A 21,322-nucleotide genomic window follows, 5' to 3' on the forward strand; every position below is an offset into this window, starting at 1 on the left:
TTTCGAAAGCCATGCTCTCCTCCACCCTCCTCCTCCCCCAGAAAAAACTATAATCCTCCGGTTGCAATGAACGGTGGTCGTTCCAGACTTCATGCGTTCGAGAGAGAGAAAGAGACACCGAGTAAGAGTAGTGCAAGGCAAGGGGAGGGTCGCGGACAGACGGGGTAGTGGCTCTCCGTAGGCAGAGTTAGGTGGTAGGCAAGTATATACATTGGGTAAAGCATGTAGACAAGCTAAGCAAAAGCGAAAAGGCCTTAGCTACCAACCGCCCGCCGCCCATTCGCCCGGCTAGGAGTCGTCGTCGTCTCGGCTAAATCTCTCGCCACTGATCTCTCTCTCTCTCTCTATTCCTAACTAACTAATATTTCCATCTTTATTTTCCTCTCGTATGAGATCGCGCTCGCGCGGCTATAGCAACAGCAGAAAAGACTCCAGGATAGTTGGTACCAAGTGCACCAGGCACCTGGTCACCTACGATACTCTCGCGGGCGTGGTGCGTTCGCTCGTTTCGCCTGTCGTTCCAACTCCATTCGTCTATGGACGAACAATTTTCACTCTTCGACGATGATCCAGTTACCAAAAGTCGTATTTCCAAAACTTAAGGTTTTAAACAAAGTTACTATTAAGGGAGTATCAAGCTGTGGCTTATTAGCGGAGGATTTTGCCAGAGACTTCGATCGTGACATCTAAAGTCACGAATGTTTGCTCAATCCATCTCTACTGAAGGTTATTTTCAGGATGGGGACCCAATTCTTCTTCACTGTTTGCACCCATAGCATTCGTGCGGATTCTCGTCCTGGTTTCGTCACATTTTACTGCCACCCGGGGCAGAAGCACTTTTGACTCTACAAATTTGCGTTTCAATTGCAGCCCAATGATTTTTGAAAATCTATAAAAAGAACATTTTGCAAAAACATTACTCGCCATATGGGCTGCTCGATAAAATCTGAAATTAGGGCGACCAACATCCGAGCTGACGACATATAGTCGAGCATTACACTCTTTCACTCTGTCTGTGACTAAACTCCGTGAAATATATGAGTTTAGCGGCAACATTTGGATGGTAATTGCACAATGTCTGTAGATTTTTTTCTCCTCATCTTTACAGAAATTAGATGCGTCAAAAAAATAGATAACCACACAGCACAAAGTCACGAATCGTCTTGAAAAAGCTTTTTTGCTGTATAAAATTCTACCATAAGAATCAGGTGGCATTTTTGGTGACGTATTCAAAGTTATAAAAGTGTAAGAAACTGTGAAAAGTGAGCTAATTCTGTCGGATTAAGGGGGCACTAAAATAAGAGGTCTTGCTATCCTCGCTCGTATGAAGATTCCGTGCTATCAGTAATAATTTACGAGACACAACCGCTTTGATACTAAAGTAAGCATCAATCTACATGTTTATACTTGTGTATACATATAGAGCATGGTCATAACAAAGTTTTGAACAAACTCGGGGAGCAAAGTTTGCCGAATCGCCAGGATCGCTTTGAAACTTGAGGTCACACTCAGCACATCCCGGGGTCCTTAGTTCGCCACCTGGAAACTCATGCTCCTGCTCGAATGTGTACATCGTATGAGAATGATGCTGCAGTCTAATTTCACTTTTCAAGGGTCTTCAATGTGTTTTCGTTTCGGGGATTACTCTTCAATAATGGCATGAAAATGCAGCCCAAAATGCCAGCAGTTGATATGAACGGATGAGGATTTTGGCTCAAAGTTTTAAGGTCGTTTGCGCCTTTCATCGTTTCATCGAGCTATCATTCTTTCGTAATGGCTTTTCATAAATTATTCAGTGTCATCGTTAAATGTTTATCAGGTTTGAATCGAGTTACCCCGAGCGATATAACCGAAAGGTGATCGCTGAATGGCCTCAGGAAACTTCAATCACTTTTTCAACACGAATTTCTCGTCGGCAGCTCACTGTCTTTCTCTTTTAAACTATTTCCATCTGCACCTCTGCTGCATATCTGTATCTTTTTACCTATTACTGCAACCTACCAATTTGAGCTTCGAATCGTCTTACCGAAGCAATTTTAAAACGGTGTCGATCAGTTTAAATGCTCGGCGATCGAAGGGCCTAAAAATTTTTATCTGCAGAAAATTCTCATTCGTTATAGAGAAGCAACACTTGGATGATTGTTGGATATTTTTCAAGACTCCACGATTATTTCCAGCTTCGAATCACTAATATTCCCACCACCAATCTGTGAGGGAATGGAATGAGAGTTTGAAAAGGAAATATCTTTTCCACCCTGGAGTGATAAGATCGAGTAATAGCAAAGGAAATCCTTGAAGCGAATTTCGCATAAAAATATCTCCGCCCATTGAGCTTACGTAATAATCCAAACGTACGGATATTCGCAACAGAAAACTCATTATTCCGATATCTGCAAACCCGCTTAATCAAAGACACTTCAAAGCGAATTATTGTCAAAGAAATTCTGACCTAAGAATAAAAAAAGCCCGATCTTTCGAATTTTTTTCCAAGATATTGCTTTTTCCTCATTTATTTCGTTCCAAGTAGTGTGCGCGTCGAAACTTTTAACGTATGCATATGTGAACTTGTATTTTTTCAAACGTTCAGCATCGCCTTTATGCATGTATACGTAGAAAGTGAAAGCCATTATATTCGCTAGCTGCTGGTGTGCGAGGGGGTCGTGCGAAAAATTCCTCCCACCGTCAATCGTCCAATCGAGCTCTCGCGGGCGCGGATCTTTTTCATCCCGGCCATGACCGGTTTGAATATAAGATACGTCGTCGAACAGACTCGAGTCTCATTTGCCTTCACCCCGAAGAGAGCAAGTACCGATAGAGAGGCTGCGCGCTCGCCATTAATAAATGTATCGATATATTTATGTATAAATATCGGTGTCTGAGCATGGAACGGTAACTACGGTCGGAGTGTACGCGTGTGTGTACGTGTGTTATCAACCAAAAGCGATTCCAGGTCGAAAGCTGAGTTTTCCTGAGGTAAACTAGTTTTTCCTGGAATTGAGTTTGGATGGTGGCATTCGTATGAGTTGGACGAAGCTATCGCTCTATGCTCTGCAACCGATAGTATCAATACAGTTTGGCTGATATTGGATCATTTGAATTCTCGGTTAAAACGAATAAAGAATCTCGAGTTGTTTTAATTAAATGATCATCAATTAAGAGTCCCGCTTTTATCGTCGTGACGTGAACATGCAAAAATATTCGTACCCTCCCACGAATTAGATAATATTGGAAAACGCTTACGAAAAAAATGAGAAAACTAAGTCAATTATCGAAACGAAAAAACGAACGTGGATGATTGCGAGTGGATTTTCGACGAAATATTCTACTGACGGAATGGACCATTGAAAAATAGCCTGTTTTATCTCTGATTAATCGACCGAGGGTTACAGGCAACGAAAAAAAAGCATGTTAAAATAATAAAAATATTTCACATTGTTTGGCAGCCTCGAGATCGGAATTTCGCGTTATTCAATCGGAGTTTATTTGTGAGCTTGGTAAACTCCGTATCTCCGTGCAATCGGAAATTCGTATTCGCTCAGCGTGTACATCGATAAAAAGATAAAACACCAAAAATTCATAGCCATTCGGTAGGTTGTTAATATATCGGATCTCTTGTCTTTGGCGAGTGTGCGAGATGATATGCAGCGCGTGGTTTCGATAAACCAACTTTCTAGGTGGAAATTATAACTGGTTTGCTATATAGTACATCCAGCGAGATCGTGACACCCCATACACACTAGCATCTCGTTAGGCCGCCGCGCTGTTAGAAATAAAGTCGTTTGTAAACTGGTACGGCGTAGCGCGCTCTGTTCTTGCGGGAGGGAGGGCCGGGGGGGGGGGGGGGGGGGCAGGGGACAGGCGGCGTCGCCGATTTTATATCTGCAAACGCATTTCTATCGAGCGCACACTTGCGTGCGTCAGCGAGCTCGCGCGTGGGCTCAGTTAATTTTTTTACCTCGAAATTGCTGAGAAATGGAACATTTTTTCTGGCGTTACGTTCACGATCCTCGGTAACCTTGCTAAACATGCGGTCAGCGAAGCTCCAGCAACTGCACTTGATGCCTGTGCATGAAAAGTCGATCGTTACCGAATTGAACGGGCTCCGGAAAATGTTGTTCCCTTCTACAGGCGAAAAATTCTCGAGAAATAATGAAATTCGATCAACGAGTCAATGCACCGATCGCGCTCTGCCTTCTGTTTGACGATTCGAATAATTTTTCTCATCCAACCTGCTGAAGAAAAACTGTTCAAGCTTTAACGACGCATTGCTTCACTGGCCGTTTAACATTCTTCGGGTTTATTATTTTTAGCAATTTTTTCAGGATCTCGATGAGAAATCGGATGCAAAAAATGGTGTGTTACATTAATGAAAGCGCAGTACAGTTACTCGTTCTCTATTCAAGTTTTCGATCAAGTGTTCTCATTAAACTTCGATAAGCTGACCGTGATTGAGGCATTGGGAAAAAATAAGGCAAAAGGATAGAACAAAAATTTGCGAGAAACTTTCAATAAAGAAAAATTCTTATGTTTTTTTCGTTCCCGATCTAATAGAATGACATGTACGCTCCAGGATAACAGATAAGACGCATGTGGTCCGGAGCTGATATTGCTCACTCTACCGGAAACTATCACGCGAACATGTAGCCCAAATGCGGCTGCAGAGGGACGGAGAGATACGAATCTGGAGAAAGAGAGAAAAGAAGGATGGAAAAAGAGGAAGAGAGAGAGAGAGGGCACGGAGATATTCGCCGATTGTGTGGGCGATGAGATCTCCTCGAGACTATATGAGCAGCCCAGCTTCGAGGCGAAAGTCCAATATATCTTGGTGCATATCAATTACAATTTCCAGACAGTTTATCGCTTGATAACTACTGCGGTATCTCCTATGAGAGAACTGGAAAGTGAATGCATAATCGGTTTAATTATTATCATTATAATCGCCATTTTCGTGCGTTCGTATGAAGAGAAAAAACGTTCAATTGAAATTCCATTGAAGAAATATCTTCTGCAGTATTGCACGAATAATACAACCTATGATTTCGACACGAAGATATTTTTTCCCACAGATAACAGCGGCAGTTCGAAACTGTCACTAATCAAATTATTAGAAGTGCGAGTAAACAGGTAACGACGGTAAAAGCTAAAACTTCCCGTAATTAGCGACACTGCAATTTTACAGTTTCTTTCGACACGTATTCGGATTAATGCACGCGGAAAACTTTTTTTTAAGGCGACATATGTATTTTCGATAAGTGGCATACACGCTCATTAATGCGATATCTAAAAAGAAAAAATAAAGAAAAAAAAAAAATAGTCCCATAAGGTTATATATTCGCTTTCCAGTCTCCTTAAATGGATTGCAGGGATAGCCGAGGACTAGGTAACGCGAGTCATAGTTATTAGGAGAAAGAGTAAGACACGAGGTGAAAAACTACGAGGGCAAGAGAAAACGAAACGAAGAAATAAAAAATCAACTATTCGCTATAGAAAGTTTCCCCTCGGTATGTCATTTTTTTCTTGCTCTAATTTTAACACACACACTTTCAGACACGAACATTATACAGTTTAAAAGGTGCATATTTCCACGTACATAGACGCATGTGACGCGCAAAAATCTGAACTTTATGAGAAGCGGAAGGAGGCCTGTGTTTTCCATACGATTTGAACAGCTCTTATATTAACATGTAAAGCCTGCCTTTTACACATGTTCGAATATGAACACATATATCTGCACATACATGAGGCTTATACATAGGAAGTAATGGAGAGGGAAGGAGTCGACACGCTTGCATTGCAGCTCACAGTGGAGACATTCCGTCTGTAGTCAGACGACTGTGATCTTCGGTCTGGGTCAGGAGTGCCTCGGTGTGCAATCGTGAGCGCGCGCGGTCAAGGCTGAATCTTCATCTCGTGTTTTATTAGAAATCTCGTGACTGGCTGATGCGCGCTCAGGAATATGCATACTCGTCCGAATCGGTGATATATTTTGCAATATAATCCTGCCAAAGGGAAATACGTGGAGCTTTGTACAGTCACGTTCATCTGAGACCCGTCACTTGCCATTTCGTTTGAACGATTGGCCACTTTTTTGAGCTCGCAGTGAGATAACGATACGAATGTTCCTTAAACTTTTCTATGTTTCAATCGAGTCAGAATTCACAAACAAGATTCGAGAGGATTGAACTGGAGGGCAGATAAAAGTGTTCGAAATATCTCGATTCACCCTGAATGAAAAATGTTCGAAAATCTCCAGAATTCCCAATTTTTATGTCGATCGAAGCGTTCGGCGAGCGCTCATTTTTAGCATTTTTCAACGGCTTTCGTCACCGCTTGCTTTTTAAATTCCATCAAATTCCACGAATACGACATTTCGTTAATAAACTGCTCTTGCATTCTTCGGTACGAGCACTACCCTCCTAGTCACCCTAAAAATTTGACCACTTATTAATATCACGTTAAAAAATTCATGTTCCTTCATTCAGGTATTCCAGTTCCTTGTTTTAATGTTTACACCAAATATGTCTCACCTTCCGAGAAATTTTTTAACCAACGTGCCAGGATTCGGTGGTGCCATTCGAAGGCACGGATCGAGCTTCAACCCAGCATTTTAATCAAATGCACTCCCGAGAATTCCATGAAATTTAATAGCGTTACGCCAACGTAATTGTATGCATATCTGTACATAGGAATGCGGTAACTACCTGTCATACACACGTAAATCTAATTTCGCAATTGAGAAACTTGAATATTGTTAAAAAAATTTGAAAAAAAAAAAAAAAAAAAAAAATTACGAATTAAAATACTTTTCCGTGTTCAATATATACATTGACCGAATATATTTATGCTATATGCCAAAAGATAAAACGTAATGAGAATAGCAGGCGCTAATGCAGCAGCTCTGGCACGTGAAGAAGGAAAGGAAAGAGGAAGCGATTCGCGCACGCCGAGGCAGGACGTGCCTCAAGGTTACATAATATATAGAGTACATTTTATTGCACATAACTGTACATATAAATACGTTCATGCTTATATACCATGTACATAAAAATACATAGACGTAGATGTGGGTATACAGTCGATTGTATGCACATCGCCATATGGATATCGTTGAGAGCGTTTATCCTCCGTATTGGGAAGCTTTTGATAGGAGACGTAACGGGGCATGGATAGTCTTATTGCAACAGTCGGTCACTCGGAGCCAGCCAAAGCGAAAGAGCTCTCGCAGGCATAGGAAGAACTATTTAGACGTTGAAGTAGCGCCAATAGAGCCAGCCAAAAAGTATAGATTTGCATGCGGACCAACCTCCTTTTTTATTCGTCGACGCGCCATTCCCCACATTAAGGTTCAGTTATTCTCGCATGTTGAGAGTATGAAGAGATAAGAAAGATTAAGAGACACGTTAGTCTCGCGCGGGCATTAATTGCACAGCCGATTTTTCTCGATGATAAACATCGGTTGAGAATCTGAGACTCCTGGACACGGGGAGCTTTGAATTGTTGATGGTGCTGATACACTTTCAGTCTTTTTGGAATTATTGAATTTTTTGCTTCACACGAAATAACGACTCGAAAATTCCAGTCGCTCGTGAACTCCGGCAAAAAAACGAGGCAGAACAATCCGCGAGGGAGAGTTTGAAAGCTCGTTGTTTATGACCACTTTTGGAAACTGCGCGACAATAAATTCGGAAAAAAACGACTGAAAATGAAACTGCTGCCTTAAAACGTGCTCAAAGCGGTGCAACTTCAACGGGCATGCAGAGTGCAGGGGATGGGGATCGGGAGGGAAGTGCATGGCACGACAACTCGGATGACAACGACGTTAGCTGATGAGAGAACTATAAGTAGAAACGGCTAGTGTATGAAGCAATCTTACCGTGCTCCCGGACAAAATTATTCGCCTCGGTGCATTCTCAAATTACTCTTCCTCCAAAGTAACCATAAAATATTTGTTCCATTCGTGTTGTGAGAAACATTGGTAGTTATATTTTTTAAATTATTTCTCTCGTCTGTTATTTAATCATCATTATCCTATGAAAAAAAGGAGCAAATTCATGAAAAATATCTTAGCAATAATGCTTTTAAAAATGATTAAAAGCACCATGATTTTGGACATTTTTCTCGTTTGTAGATTTTTTTTATACAGGATTCATGTCCCTTGGTGTGAGCATAACATTTCCGAATGAGCAAGCACATTTTATTTGCAAAAATACAATAAAAATCGACATTTTTGGGTAATTAAAGCTCATCGGTTCATCAGGAATTTGAGATGATTAGATACCCAATTATTCCATGATCGAAAACCATGCAACCCCACAGACATTGTATTTGGATTTGAGATTCATCGTCCTTTCCTTTGCGCTTCCTCTTTCATTTTATCTTCACTTAATCTGGCTCAGCGTTTTTCTTATTATTGTATGAAAGCCAGGAAGATCTGCAAAACGGCGAGAGACTGGGAAGCCAAAGTCGCAAATCAGTTGCCTTCCTTGTTACGAGCGCTGAGAATAGGTGAAAAAGTAAAAGAAATAAAATGATTTGAGAAAAAGCAGTGAAACTTCAATGGCTTGAGAGTATGAACCAAACTGTGGATTCGTGAGATTCGCCGTGAACGGTTCTCGGTTAAACTGGGTGCATTTTTCGAGTAAATCAGTTGAGGAGGGGCTAGAGAAAAAAAATTCCAAGAGCCCATATTTTCAAAGTGTTTTCACCCACACTTTTCTTCTTCGTGCTTTTTTTCCCACCTTCGTTACACTCTTGCCACTACATATTCCTCAAAGTATCTCGTTTATTTCAAAAAGCTGATCCACGTATGAGGCACTCCAGCTCATTCCAATTTTATAGCTCACCTGATTTTTTTTCAATCCGTACCAACTTGAAAAATTCTTTCACATTCGAAAATATTGTTTTTTTCATCATATTTCGGCGCTTAATATATCTCGTTTTCACGATAACGTTCAATTTTCATAACAAACACGTTTCCAAACGATTTCATAGCTTTCGTAATGTCCAAGCCACCGGTTCCAGGATCCGATTTCCGACCATTAAAAAAAATCATGTTTACCAAAAAATCATAAATAAAAGTATTTTAAAAAAGTGCGAATATTTTTCCAGAAGAAAGTACCCCGTTGAAAAATTTCAAAGCGACTAGTGGTGATCGGGATTTTAAAATGGTATAAAATACCCAAAATATGCACACGTCCTATATATTTATCGAAGCAACGAACAGTACGTATAAAACTGGATAAATATGCCTGGAAGCAAAGAGAGATTTTTCGTTGTCGAAAACGCCCGAGTCTGTGGTTAGTATTCACTGATTTTTCCACAGTTTCTCGCGCGTCAGGGATTTTATTGAGAGTATATGGATCTCTTGCTCTAGCTTGAAAACTGCGCAACACTTGCTCCATCTTTATCTCTCTCATACTCCAGGCGACGGGTGTACCGTTTTATAACATATACTTGTTTTTTCTACGTATCGTCGACAGCGATGTGTACATGGGGCTTACATAGGTGCTATGTAGAAAACTATGTATAAATATAAAAATGGTATGTACCTTAATGCATCTGTAGCACAAAACAGTCATGTATCTCGTTGATATTGTCGTGCCTCTGTGAATCGTCTCGCCACTTGACACCGTTCCAAAAGCTGCGATTCACCACTCATACGATCCTCATTTTATTTATTTTCTTTTTTTTTTTTTTTTTTTATTCTTTCGTCGCCATGAAGCTCAAGGATATCTCGCTGCGTTGGCAAATTTTTCAGTAATCCAGATCTTTTATTCCACTAGATATTGACAGATCGATCCAACAATATGATTGCAGGGATCATCGAATCGCGCCATTCTAGAATCGAAATTTTTCAAGCTGACCCCAAGAAAACGAGGCGAAAGTGTTTTGGTTTCTCTGACCCTCATCTCAGTGAGCCACCGTTCCTTGCAGAGACCCTGCGAATGAAGAACGCCATTTTCTGCCTCACTTTTTTCGAGAAAATCTCATTGGAACACCGCCCTACGAGTTGGATATCGAGGCAGTTCTGTCGATATTCGTGGGAGTATCAGCAACTTTTGTTTTGCATAACTCGCTCCTCAGATCGTGCCCATTTCGTCATCAGTCCCGTTACAAAGTGCTTGTGTATCACACGCGTTTGTCTATATCTATTTCATATTACAAGTCTGGTTTTCAGACGTGGGGAAAATGAATCTAATGCGTCCTGGCGACGCGGAGAGTGTCCACCGGGCAGGTATATATACCGGTCTACCGGACACTGCAGCTCTCAAACGAGCGATCACGCGCCAGCCATGCACACTGCATACTTCTCTTCTCCTGCAGCATATAACGACCGATATACATGTACTTTCGAACACGAGGCTTTTCGCATCGGCTTGACCAACTGCTCAATCGATTTTTTCATCTTTGTAAAAGACGATGCGAAAAAATAAGATTCTTGAAAAGAAGTTTTGTTCCGGAACACTTGAATCCTCGGCTTGAAGCGTCTCTTTAAAAAGTAAGAAAAAAATCTGTTTTCAGCCAGTCGGAGTCCCCAGAATTTTCAGGCTCGAAAAAATTTGCCTGTTTCCCAAACATTGCTCAAAACACCGCGCGATGTTTTGAATTGAAATGAGCCCCACCTTCATCGTGTTTATGACGAAACTCGGATCTCCAGAGTTTAGGTAAACAGACAAAAGTACAGGAAGTAACCGGAAACTTTATTGCGATTCCGGGGATAAAAAGTGGATGCTGAGAAGAAAAATCGTTGATGAGATTCCCCGCGGGAAAAGGAGCGCGCAAGAGGCGATTTGGCGTTGAACGGTTCGTGCGTGGATATCCACAAGGTGCATGACGCGGAGGTACAGGCAGCATGTAGACTGTGGAAAGTGCTATGCACGAGAGTGAAATTCATATACGTATGTATATATTTTCAGCTAAGGATTATTGCGTAAGGCAATGTGAAGCAGGAGCAAGAGAGCAAGGCGAGTTGCTGGACTGATGCTTCTGTACGAGGTTGTGTTTCATGTTCTATTAGGCGGTGAGCTCTCCATGTGCGCCCATCATATCCGTGTTCCGTGAGAAGCAACTTCTTGTACGAAAGCTGACCAGGCATTGCATATATCTTTGTTCATATGTGTGCTGCGATGTAGTGGCTTCAAAGGGAAAAGCAAGCAGGACGACGTCGGAGCATCTGCGCTCGGTCGCTTCTCTTAAATCAATTTCAATTTGACCCTGACTTTTGATGAATTGTGTCCATGATTTTGACTGCCTGAGCATCTCATCTCGAAGCTATTTCGCTGAGTTTGAATATCGATAAACGATTATCGAGAGCAGTGCTGACTAAAAGAGTTCTCGTTGCACTTCAACAAAATCTCGAAAAACTGTCATAACTGTTTTATTTAAATCGTGAAACAAAGATGAAACTATAGAAGCATGCAATTGCGTTGGAACATTGGAATTGTTGATTACTATAATAATGACCCACTTTGTGCAACGTCATTCGTTAAATGATGTGAGAAATGACCTTTTGACTTTCAGCCCCATCAACCTACTTAGACTTCCTTACGTACGAGCGATATCTTGATATTAAAATGCGGCTCTTCGATCCCAGACAAAGAATTCACTGATCGACTATTCTGAAGAATCGCAACGCCGCAACAAAAGTACCCACCATTTGGTTCAACTACAGTTGATAATCGTGCTACCGAAACGACAATGCGCCACGATATACGTACAGGTTTATATGGCGATTAATACGTACGTGGGAACGCGGACGATTAGCGGAATTTCCATCGCGGGCGCGTCTCGATATCTGTTGCACACTCCGTAGCAGTTAAAGATATACAAGTAATCTGCATTGTATATAGTTATATGCATAAATATCTGCATGTACATCGTTTGAAAGCGAGAGCGCGGTCGAGGCCAAGCCATAAAACCCATTGCTGAAGATCGACGCGCAGATATACGAATAACGAGACACAGAATCGTCCCATGTGCTTTCACTATTAACTATCATTTTTGTTTCTTTTTTTTTTCATTCAAACGAAGCTCAACGACCGCTTCAAATTTAAACATATCGTTATGGCCAACTGCTTAAATGAAGCTTGAACAAGTACCCATTCAATGTGAAATACATCGCTTCTGCTATTCCAATATTTTCTTTCATTCGGACATTTTATTTCATAGCGATTGTCAGTAGAGTAAAAACTGATGATTTTTTATTTTTATTTTTTTTTTTTCAACGGATTCTCCGAATTAAAAAAGAAGCTTCGAAGTTTGAGCTGCTCTTTGCTCTTGTACGAATCCATTCCAACATTACTCGAGTCGTTACCGCGAGTCTTGATGCTGTTTACAGAACTGGACGAGACCGATCGAAAATAAGTGAAAATTCGAATGCGTGGTGTCGGAAAATCAACACTAAAATAATGAAACGAAGGCGAACGTTCGGAATACATGAAATTTAAAGTTCTCAAGAATGAAGTTGTTTAAGGTAGTTCATGCACGAAACGATTTTCTTGAAAAAGTCTTGAAATTTACACAGAGTTTAAATCGGTAGTCGACTGACACCCATTTCAAATTTCCAAAGGGCTCGTTTTATGGGTTATTGAGATAAACGTGTTTGAATATGAAAAAAAATGCACAGGGTTATAAGGACTATGCGTAAAAAATCGTCTAGCTTTCCATATAACGAATGAACGCTTCTTACGAAGCTTATAAAGTACACAATAACAGTGAAAGATATAATGAAGGTTTGGCAAAAATTCGAGACGATTGTCTTTCTAGTCATAAAAATATATTACCTTAAAGATTGAACGACATTGGTAACGAGCACTCGTATAACCTCACATTTGCTTATTTCGGCATTTTGTTTTTTCTTGGCTTGGCCCATTCCTGTCACAGCTTTCTGTTTTTTTATTAATAATTTTTTCTCTACCCATTTCTCGTTGTGTTTTCCCTTGGCGCTCTCTAATGCGATTTTTTACTTAAAAAACTACAGTATTTTCGCCAGGGCTGAATGAAATTTCGGGTTCAGTCAGTGATGGATCCCCCATTAATTAATGGCTGGTAATTTCACTCACCAAAAGATAAGTTGAAAAATTGTATTTACAATTCCAAATTAATAACTCTGACATGAATTTAAAGTGATTATATCATTAATTAGGAAGTAAAAATCGATCCAATTTAGACACTCATAAAATACGATTCTTCGAGCATGATGTACCTTAAACATTGTATAATTGAAAAGAATTTTATTGAAGAATGAAAAATGTGGGAATAATAACATTAGAAATAATATTCCCGTTATATTTATTCGTGCTTCAGTTAACTTTTGATTCACTTGAAAAATCAGGACACGCGCATATATTTAACGAGGTTTCCCTGCTCGCAGGCGATCTGTTCCGTGTCCTATCGAGAGGGAGCGGGGCGCGCACGCGAGGAAAAATCAGTTGGTATACGTATTCTACAAAACGCGTTGAATAATAACTGCATTCCACATGGTCGAACGAGTAAGGGATAAGTTGCAGTATATCCAGACGCGTTCGTACGTATATACCGTGGTACGATTTGTGCCGAGTTCGCTATTGCTCGTTTGAAATTACGAGTTAGTCCACGTTGAGACGTATAACATAAAATCTCGATATATTTTCCATCTGGTTGCGCTCGTAAACTTAACTCAATGAAAAACCAAAAAAAAAAAAAAAAAACAACGAAAAAGAAAACGATTTTCTGTTTTTTGATCGTCATAAGCGCAATTTTTTTCTAACTTCGTGTGACATTTGCCACTCTAATCGATCAATCTAACTTTCTCCCCAATAATTTTCATCATCGAGAAGCAAAATGTCATTTCACCCCATAAAACAGGCTTTTAAACAATCGTCTCCGTAAAATCAATATTCCAGAATCCACCGATCGATTGTTATTAAAGATAGTAAAATTCGCGAATATCACCAGTCCAACGAACGCCGTGCTTCCATATGTGAGTCTCCTTAATACTCTATTGCCGCAACGACAATGAACTATTATAATTATGTGTATTATTATATTTGGTAGAGTGATACATTCTTGGAAATATCTCGCAGAGACCATTAATGAAAAATATGTTGGATCGAGCCAGCACTATATAATAACGTTTCAGCAATGGGCGTTCCTAGTACATGGGGCCTATATCACTGGTCCAAGTACATAATACGAGCTTTGTATACGTATATAACCTCCGCATATACATACATAGGTAAACTATGTTATATATGCCATGAGAATGTACTCCAGCGGTGCGAGACAAGCAATTATCATCATATAGCTATGTCGTTGTGTAGAACTAGTGGTATGAGCTGCCAGTGGTCTGAAGCCTCGTGTACGAGCAATAAAGCACAAGCAATTAACGTTTAATATCGAGTTGGCCGAGACAGTTTTGCGAAAAGGTGGAGGGAAGGGGTTTCTTTTCTCGTTGGACTTCTCGGGTAAGAGCACCGAGTGTACTGTGCAATTATAACATTTATATATCTGTATAGTTAAATATTTTGCTTTCTTTGTCTCCCCGCTCTCGCTCTTTCTCTCTCTCTCTCTCTCTTTCTGAACTATGAACAATGTACATGTAGGATCGTGTTAGCTTCTATGTTTCATACGCTATTCGTAATTTGTATTAGTAATTTGTTCGGATACTTGCGAAAAACGTTGAAGATAATTATAATTAACGAATTATTCCGAAGGACGAACGTTCCAAGCGAAATCTAATGGTGCGTTGAAATTCTATACTTCAATAACTGATCTCTTGGTAACGAAATATTCCGAGGTTTTACCTCGACGAATGTGTGCGTGTTACTATACGAATTTGCCTCGTTAATAGTTCCAAATAGTCCGAAACGATCATAACTCCCTGGTAACGTTTCATTTGGTACTTCAATGGGTTAAGGGCAAATGGTTAATTAAACGGGCAAATAATGACCATTTTCACGAAGTTTTTTGATCCGTATAAATGATAAATGTGGATATAAAAATTGTTAGGTCTAAAAAATACATTCCTTAAATACACAACATTTTTTATTTATTTTTATTTTACTGAGTTTTCGCACAGATAAATGAGGGAGAAGACGAGTAAAAAAAAGATTAGTGCGCGTTGTTGATAAAATCTCTGGAATGGATGATCGGAGAAAAAAAAATAAAAATGGTTTTAGATTCAATGGGTAAATGGCTGCAGCGCAAATCATACGATTTTTTATTTATTCCAAAATGACATATTGGCGGCCATTTTTCCAAAAACTACGATTAGGCGCGTTTTTTTACATCGTTTTTTGCAAAAATAAATAGTTCCACTCAAAATTTAAATATGATACACGCTATAGCCATAGTCTCAAAGAACACGTGATGAAATTTTGGTAAGGATCGGTTGAATAGTTTCGGATATTTTATCAACGAGCCGTCGAAAAACGTAATTTTGAGAAAAACGCGTTTAAACAAAGGCAGGTACGCAGGACCGCCCAGCATATATCAGGGCGCTCAGACAGCCAAGTAATCGTCGCTCAAAAGTACACTTAGACTGCTCAGATTTTTATAAAATTTTAGTATGATACTTTGAAATATGTATGCTTTCGAAAAATGCAATAAAAAAATCGATTTTTTGATAATTCTATTTAGGGTAGACCCCTTAATCGTTTCAGTAGCCGAGGTGCTTGTTTAGGTATCGAAAATTCGTAATCGCGAGTAAACATCATTTTACCAATTCTTGTTAGAGCATACGTTGAAAAAATGAAAGGCTTTTGGGAAATTTTACTTATAAAGTGAGTAAGACTTGCTCGACGTTTCATGTTCTTAGATTTATCACAGGAAGCCCAAATTCGGTTAGTTGCAATAGCTTCGCCATATTGATGATTCGATAAAAAAAGCTCTCCTGAATTTGATTCGTATCGCGACATAGGAGGCGTCTAAACATATTAGTGTGTTCGAAAGTTCGAACGCGCATGGCTCTGTTTGGGCGTTTGTGTGTGTGTGTGTGTGTGTGTGTGTGTTGGAGCAGCAACAATGCTTGCAATCGGAAGAGCTTCAGGCTACGATATCTCGAATACTTGCATCGTTTTTTTTAGTTCGTCTATTGGCTGACTCGCAAAAGTCGAAAGGACCTAACACACGTTGTGCGGAGGATGATTCCCGTCTTGCTCAATATCGTATATTCTGGTTTTCAGTTTTTTTACCCACCGAGCAATGTTCGACGAGCTTTTACCTCTTCTTTTCGCGTTACGTACGTGTTTCGCTTTGAAAATGAAAGGACTGAAACCTTACCGGGGCTTTGATGTGGCTCACCGAAAACATATACGTTGATAAATCTTTCAATAAGTTTGCACGACGAAAAAAGGTCAATTAAAAAAGCACATTTTTATCCTTTTTTCAAAGTCGTGAGTAAATGTGTTCACTCCTTCTGGAAAAGAAATCCTAGATTCAGGGTTCTCACAAAACTAAGATCGCTTTGATAGCTTCACTAAAAAAATTTGTCCTAAATCTTCCACAAGAATTTCGAAGGTACACAATCGGTAATTTTTTAATATTTTTTGCCTGTTTTCGACCGAGAATCATCGTCATACAAAATACCGTTTTCTTCGTATAACAACGAAAAATGAGTAGCTACTAAAAAAAAAAAAAAGAAAAAATTCTAATGAATTTGCTTTTTTTTTGTATTTTATTTTATTTTTATTTTCCAGGGTTGAGGTTACATATGATAATGGCACTGTGTTGAGAGTTTTTGTCGGTTTATTTCCAGCGTGGATGATTTTTAACTTCATAAAAGTTTCTCGAGGATTTTGTTCCACAGCCATTCGATCACGCCCTCGCAAATATGGTTCGATGGAATTTATGTGAGGAATTGATAAGGAAAAAACGGTAAACCCCTTCATGGTTTTTCCACTCCGCTGAACCCCGAATTTTCACGAGTCGAATAAAACTGAGCCGACAATGATTAGGATGATTTCCTTCCAAGAGGATGGAATTTTGAGATGAGCAGATGCAACTTCAACGATTATCATTTCGGAGAAGATAGGTCAGATGATGCATCTCCAGAGATTTCGAGGCTGGTCACCAGACATATTCGCAGCAAGGGGAGCAAGATCTTCAATCGTTTCGGTGAAGCGGGCCGAGGTACGTGGACGTATGACATGCGTGTAATTATGCATCGATCGAAGAGTCAATCAAGACTCAAATTTTTCCTGATTATTATTGAATAATTCAGCAATTTCGTGTTCTAAAATTACCACTTGTAAGCACTATTTTTCGTTATTGTAAAAAATTTTAATCTGCATAGAGCTCTTGGTTATACGATTTTTGGCAAGGTTTGAAACGAAAGATTATCTCAACATGAAAATCGAGAAACTGCAGAGCGTATCTGCTGTACTCCACTCGGTCCCTCGTTTTCTATCGATTTTTTTCGCCCTCTTCATTTCAGCATCTGGTTTTGTATTTACACAGAAGTCTGTTTTTCAACAATACCTACGAAATGGTTTTTCTTCATCAAAGAGTTATTCCAGGGCCCTCGGAATTTCCGGTTGGTACGTTTCTCAATATTGGAAAATGTTGCAAAAGAAAAACAAATGATTTGTAATAATTTGAAAGCTTTCACACGCTCCTTTATATGTTAGTCATTTGGGAAACGAAGGTAAAAAAGTATCTTTGTTTCATTGTTCCTTTCATCTCTCATCTGAGCGAATTGAATTCATGGAAAATTATTGAGTCGTATATTCGAGTAGGGCGTCTCGATGTAAATTTATTGATCCATTGTTGAGTTGATCTCGTAATCGTTTCCAATAATATAACCGATATTTATGATGTTCTATCCGTTCGGTGCAGGGATTGGAGACGAAGATACCAAGACGCAAGAGAGATATCGGTGGTCTCCTCGCGAACGAGGCATTCGAACGCTGAGAGAATCGTCTGTAAAGTGCAACCAGAGCAAGGGAGTCTCTGTAGAGTGTCACAAGTTTGTTGAGAAACTCTAGGGGAAGGCGCTTCAAATCCACAGCTGAAAAGGATTCGGGTTCGGTTTTAACCCCTCGGAGAGTCCTAGAAGATATCGTCCGGCGCGGTCTTCTCCTCAGCTTCCGTGTCTTTCTCTGTCTTTCTTTTTTCATTCTGTTATTCCTTCACTCTTACTTATCGAACCCTTATCCAGAAAGAGAATTCTCCGTGGCAGTATATAACATTCAATCCTGGCCACTTCGCACTTTTTCTATCCTTCGTTTATCTTTACTTTACCCCTTCTATTTTATTTTCATCCATAATTTTCAAGCCACATTTCAAAGAACGAGGACCCGAACCCCCAGCGATTGTCAAACTTTGCCAATACGACGATCGAGCCCAGGAGAAGAGTCTCCGACTACTCACTGTCAGAAAATCCAAAGTTTTCCCCAGTTTATTTGTTTATTTATCAGTGTGACGAGTAAAGCGACGAGTCGAGTTCAGTGTTGAAGTCTGTTGATGTTAAAGATGGAAAAGTCTGAGCCAGAAATATGAAGAATGAGTTAAAAAATGGTTAAAATGGGAGGTTAGTCATGCTCGTGAGGGCCGAGGGGGGGGGGGGGGGGGGGGGAGTACAAAAGTCTTGGCAGTAGCGGAGTTACAAGAAAGAGTTTATCCGATAAGTCGTTGCTGCACTTGGCGAAGGATTAAGGCATTTCGTAGGTTTACTCCTCAGGGAGTGGTCGAGTGGGGAGTTTCCTCGTGGGATTCTTTTTTCGATTGAATATATGAAGAAAAGGGGGATAAAGGTGATATATACGAATGGTCTTCGCGTTCGAAGATCCATTTTTCCGAATGGAAAATCGGGCGGAGCGTTAGATCCTTGAGACCGGTTGAAGGATCCTTGGCATATTCGATGAGTGTGCGAGGAATAAGAAAGGTGAGGCGAAAGGAGCTCTAGTAACTTTTCCCCAATGGTCCTTTTTCACTTATTCTCGAACTGTAAATACGTAAATTGTAATGGAATTGCCATGGGAAGAAATCCGGAAGGATTTTGTTTTATTATTTCGCGTGTACAGCAGCTCAGTTCGCCTCGCATTAAGGGAAGGAAAAAATGCACTGCCATCATCGAGAATTGTCCAACAGCTAGAATCGAGAGCCTTTTTATCGATTCGGGACAAAGGCAGTTAAAAAAAAGTTCGATTCAGAGCCGACAAAAATCTCAATGGCAACGGTGAAACGAAACATTTTTTTTATTCGTTTCTTGAATTTCACATGCGCATTCCGAGCATTTGTTTCCATCGGACAAACTGCGTCTTAGCTTATTCGATTTCCTTCAATTTGGGTCTCGTTGGTAACAACAATTCAACTGTACCGGACAGTCAGTGTAATCAAGATCGACAACTTTCTACGGAATTGGATCTAACGACGAAGCGCACTTCGCCGACATAACTCGAACGAACCGACTGCCGTTCCCAACTAAAGGCTTGTTAAGCGTGCTCTCGATATATAACTTTCTTGCAACCCAATGATTTTCATTTATTTTCTTTTTCCTTACGAGAATTGCGCGATTACTTTTTCATTTCAGCTTCAATGGAATCGAGTATCTCAAAACGATTTGCATAACGACAAATGTTTACGAGAGCTGCGCAAAGAACGAAAAAGCGTATCATCAAATAAAAAATTCGGATTAGACGATCCGTTTAACTAATTGCAATAAATTCCATGCGAAATTCGATCGGAAAATCCGTCGTTCTATAACAAAATCTCATGCACCATTTTTGCGAAAATAACTCATCGAAAATCGATAAAAAATTGACGGTATCCGACACAAATATAAAATAAAAAACGAATAATTCCACGTTTGTGGGCAAACAAAAAAGAAATCCGTTCACATCGATTTCAGCACGAATATAAATCGCAAGACAACCTACGAGATATCGAGTGACTGGCGTACATTAAACGCATGTGCTTCGTAATAATACGTCTTGTGACACTGTCGCCATCATACAGTAAGAAATAGTTACCCTGCAAAATAGCAATAATTATACCAAGATAGTGGAGAGCGCCAGCAAGTAACCCTCGACGACTTTTGATATTCGCGCTTGACCGCGTTCGAGCGGGCACAAGAGACAAAAGGAAATGTTGCCGAGGAAAAGGGTAAAAAAGAGTGTTTAGAAAAACCGAGAGTGAAAAATGCATACTCGGCGGACTGGAGAGCCGCGACCTTTATCGTTTCATCTGACTTCAGTGTTCTGCTCGTTTCTTCTCAGCTCTATACATACGTCTCGTCGTCTGTACCAGCGAGTTATCGATGCACACATATACAAGTTCACACGATACATAAGAAGGGAAAAAAACGTACAACTCGTAACTCTCGTTCGTTTCGAATTACGCAATAACCACGCCTAATGGCGTAGAGCTGCTCAACACGCTGCACCGTTACATCGTATGGCTAAACTCTCCCCGATGTTTCTGTGTGCTCTCCTTCTACATGCATTTTATGCTTCGACGGCACTACAATATTCCCACCAATACTCACTCACTGACCATTTCCACCGTTACCGGGCGCGTAACCCGTTGACTTTATTGCTGTATTATTACGTGGACGCGGAAAGTGCAAAGATTTTCCACGTCAATCATATCTCCCGCAGTCACGAAGCGACTATCGAAAGTGAAATTCCCAATAGCGAAGAGTCTGCGATTATCCTCGGACCGGAGCCACCTACGTTTTCACGAAAAAAAAAACATTCGACGAATTTGCATGAGCGACCTTTCTAAATTTCAATTGCAATGAAGTATTTCATAACTTACTTTTTCTCGTTGGAAAATAAAGCTTCTGATTGTGCAGTTTTTTTGTATGCTCTTCTTGAAAGTATATCGGCCTATGAAAAGTCATTTTTCAGCCACTTTTCACCAAACATTTTGAAAAATCTTTATAATTCTGAGGCATTCCTTTCGCATGAGCGTATCTTTTGGTCGCGTAAATCGGTGCACCCGAAATTTCGACTCGGATAAGTCGCGGTTATATAGAAAAATAGCTTTTGCTTCTGTCATTTTTCCAGCTTGTATCGTTAATAACTCTTTTAAGCATTTTGAGCTTTAATTTGGAATTATTTAGTTTGCGAATTGTTGACCAGAAATGTGGCGATTGTGGAATCTCCATAAGCTTCGTATAAATTTTACGATTTCTCAAGTTTCAATTCTTTATTAAATATTTGATAACCTGACCTGAAACTTCGCCAAACTATTTCCATGCACTTTTACGTCACTGTTATTTAAAACCAGTTATTTTTAGAATATTCGGGTTCGTGAAAGGAATACCTTAAAAGTGCGAAGCTTAAAATTACCCTTAAATTTCAAATTTTAAGAAATCTCTTGATCCACTGTTTTATTGTAT

The 21,322-nt window shown here is 39.9% G+C and overlaps 2 long non-coding RNA genes across 4 annotated transcripts; both read left to right on the forward strand.

The window, feature by feature from the left end:
* The first annotated feature begins 9,300 nt into the window (after positions 1–9,300).
* On the forward strand, positions 9,301–12,148 carry LOC122409479 (uncharacterized). 2 transcript variants are annotated; one of them, XR_006260710.1, is made up of 4 exons: positions 9,301–9,540; positions 9,817–10,841; positions 10,917–11,020; positions 11,521–12,148. It is a non-coding gene; the product is annotated as an uncharacterized lncRNA (long non-coding RNA). The 2 variants fall into 2 exon arrangements; XR_006260709.1 differs by having other exon boundaries at positions 9,302–9,540; positions 10,917–11,074.
* An 834-nt stretch (positions 12,149–12,982) lies between these two features.
* On the forward strand, positions 12,983–18,516 carry LOC122409481 (uncharacterized). Of its 2 annotated transcripts, none has more exons than XR_006260711.1 (4): positions 12,983–13,960; positions 16,787–17,109; positions 17,414–17,516; positions 17,815–18,516. It is a non-coding gene; the product is annotated as an uncharacterized lncRNA (long non-coding RNA). The 2 variants fall into 2 exon arrangements; XR_006260712.1 differs by having other exon boundaries at positions 17,437–17,516.
* The last annotated feature ends 2,806 nt before the right edge of the window (positions 18,517–21,322 follow it).

Source organism: Venturia canescens, chromosome 4 (assembly GCF_019457755.1).
Source record: "Venturia canescens isolate UGA chromosome 4, ASM1945775v1, whole genome shotgun sequence".
Lineage (NCBI taxonomy): Eukaryota > Metazoa > Arthropoda > Insecta > Hymenoptera > Ichneumonidae > Venturia > Venturia canescens.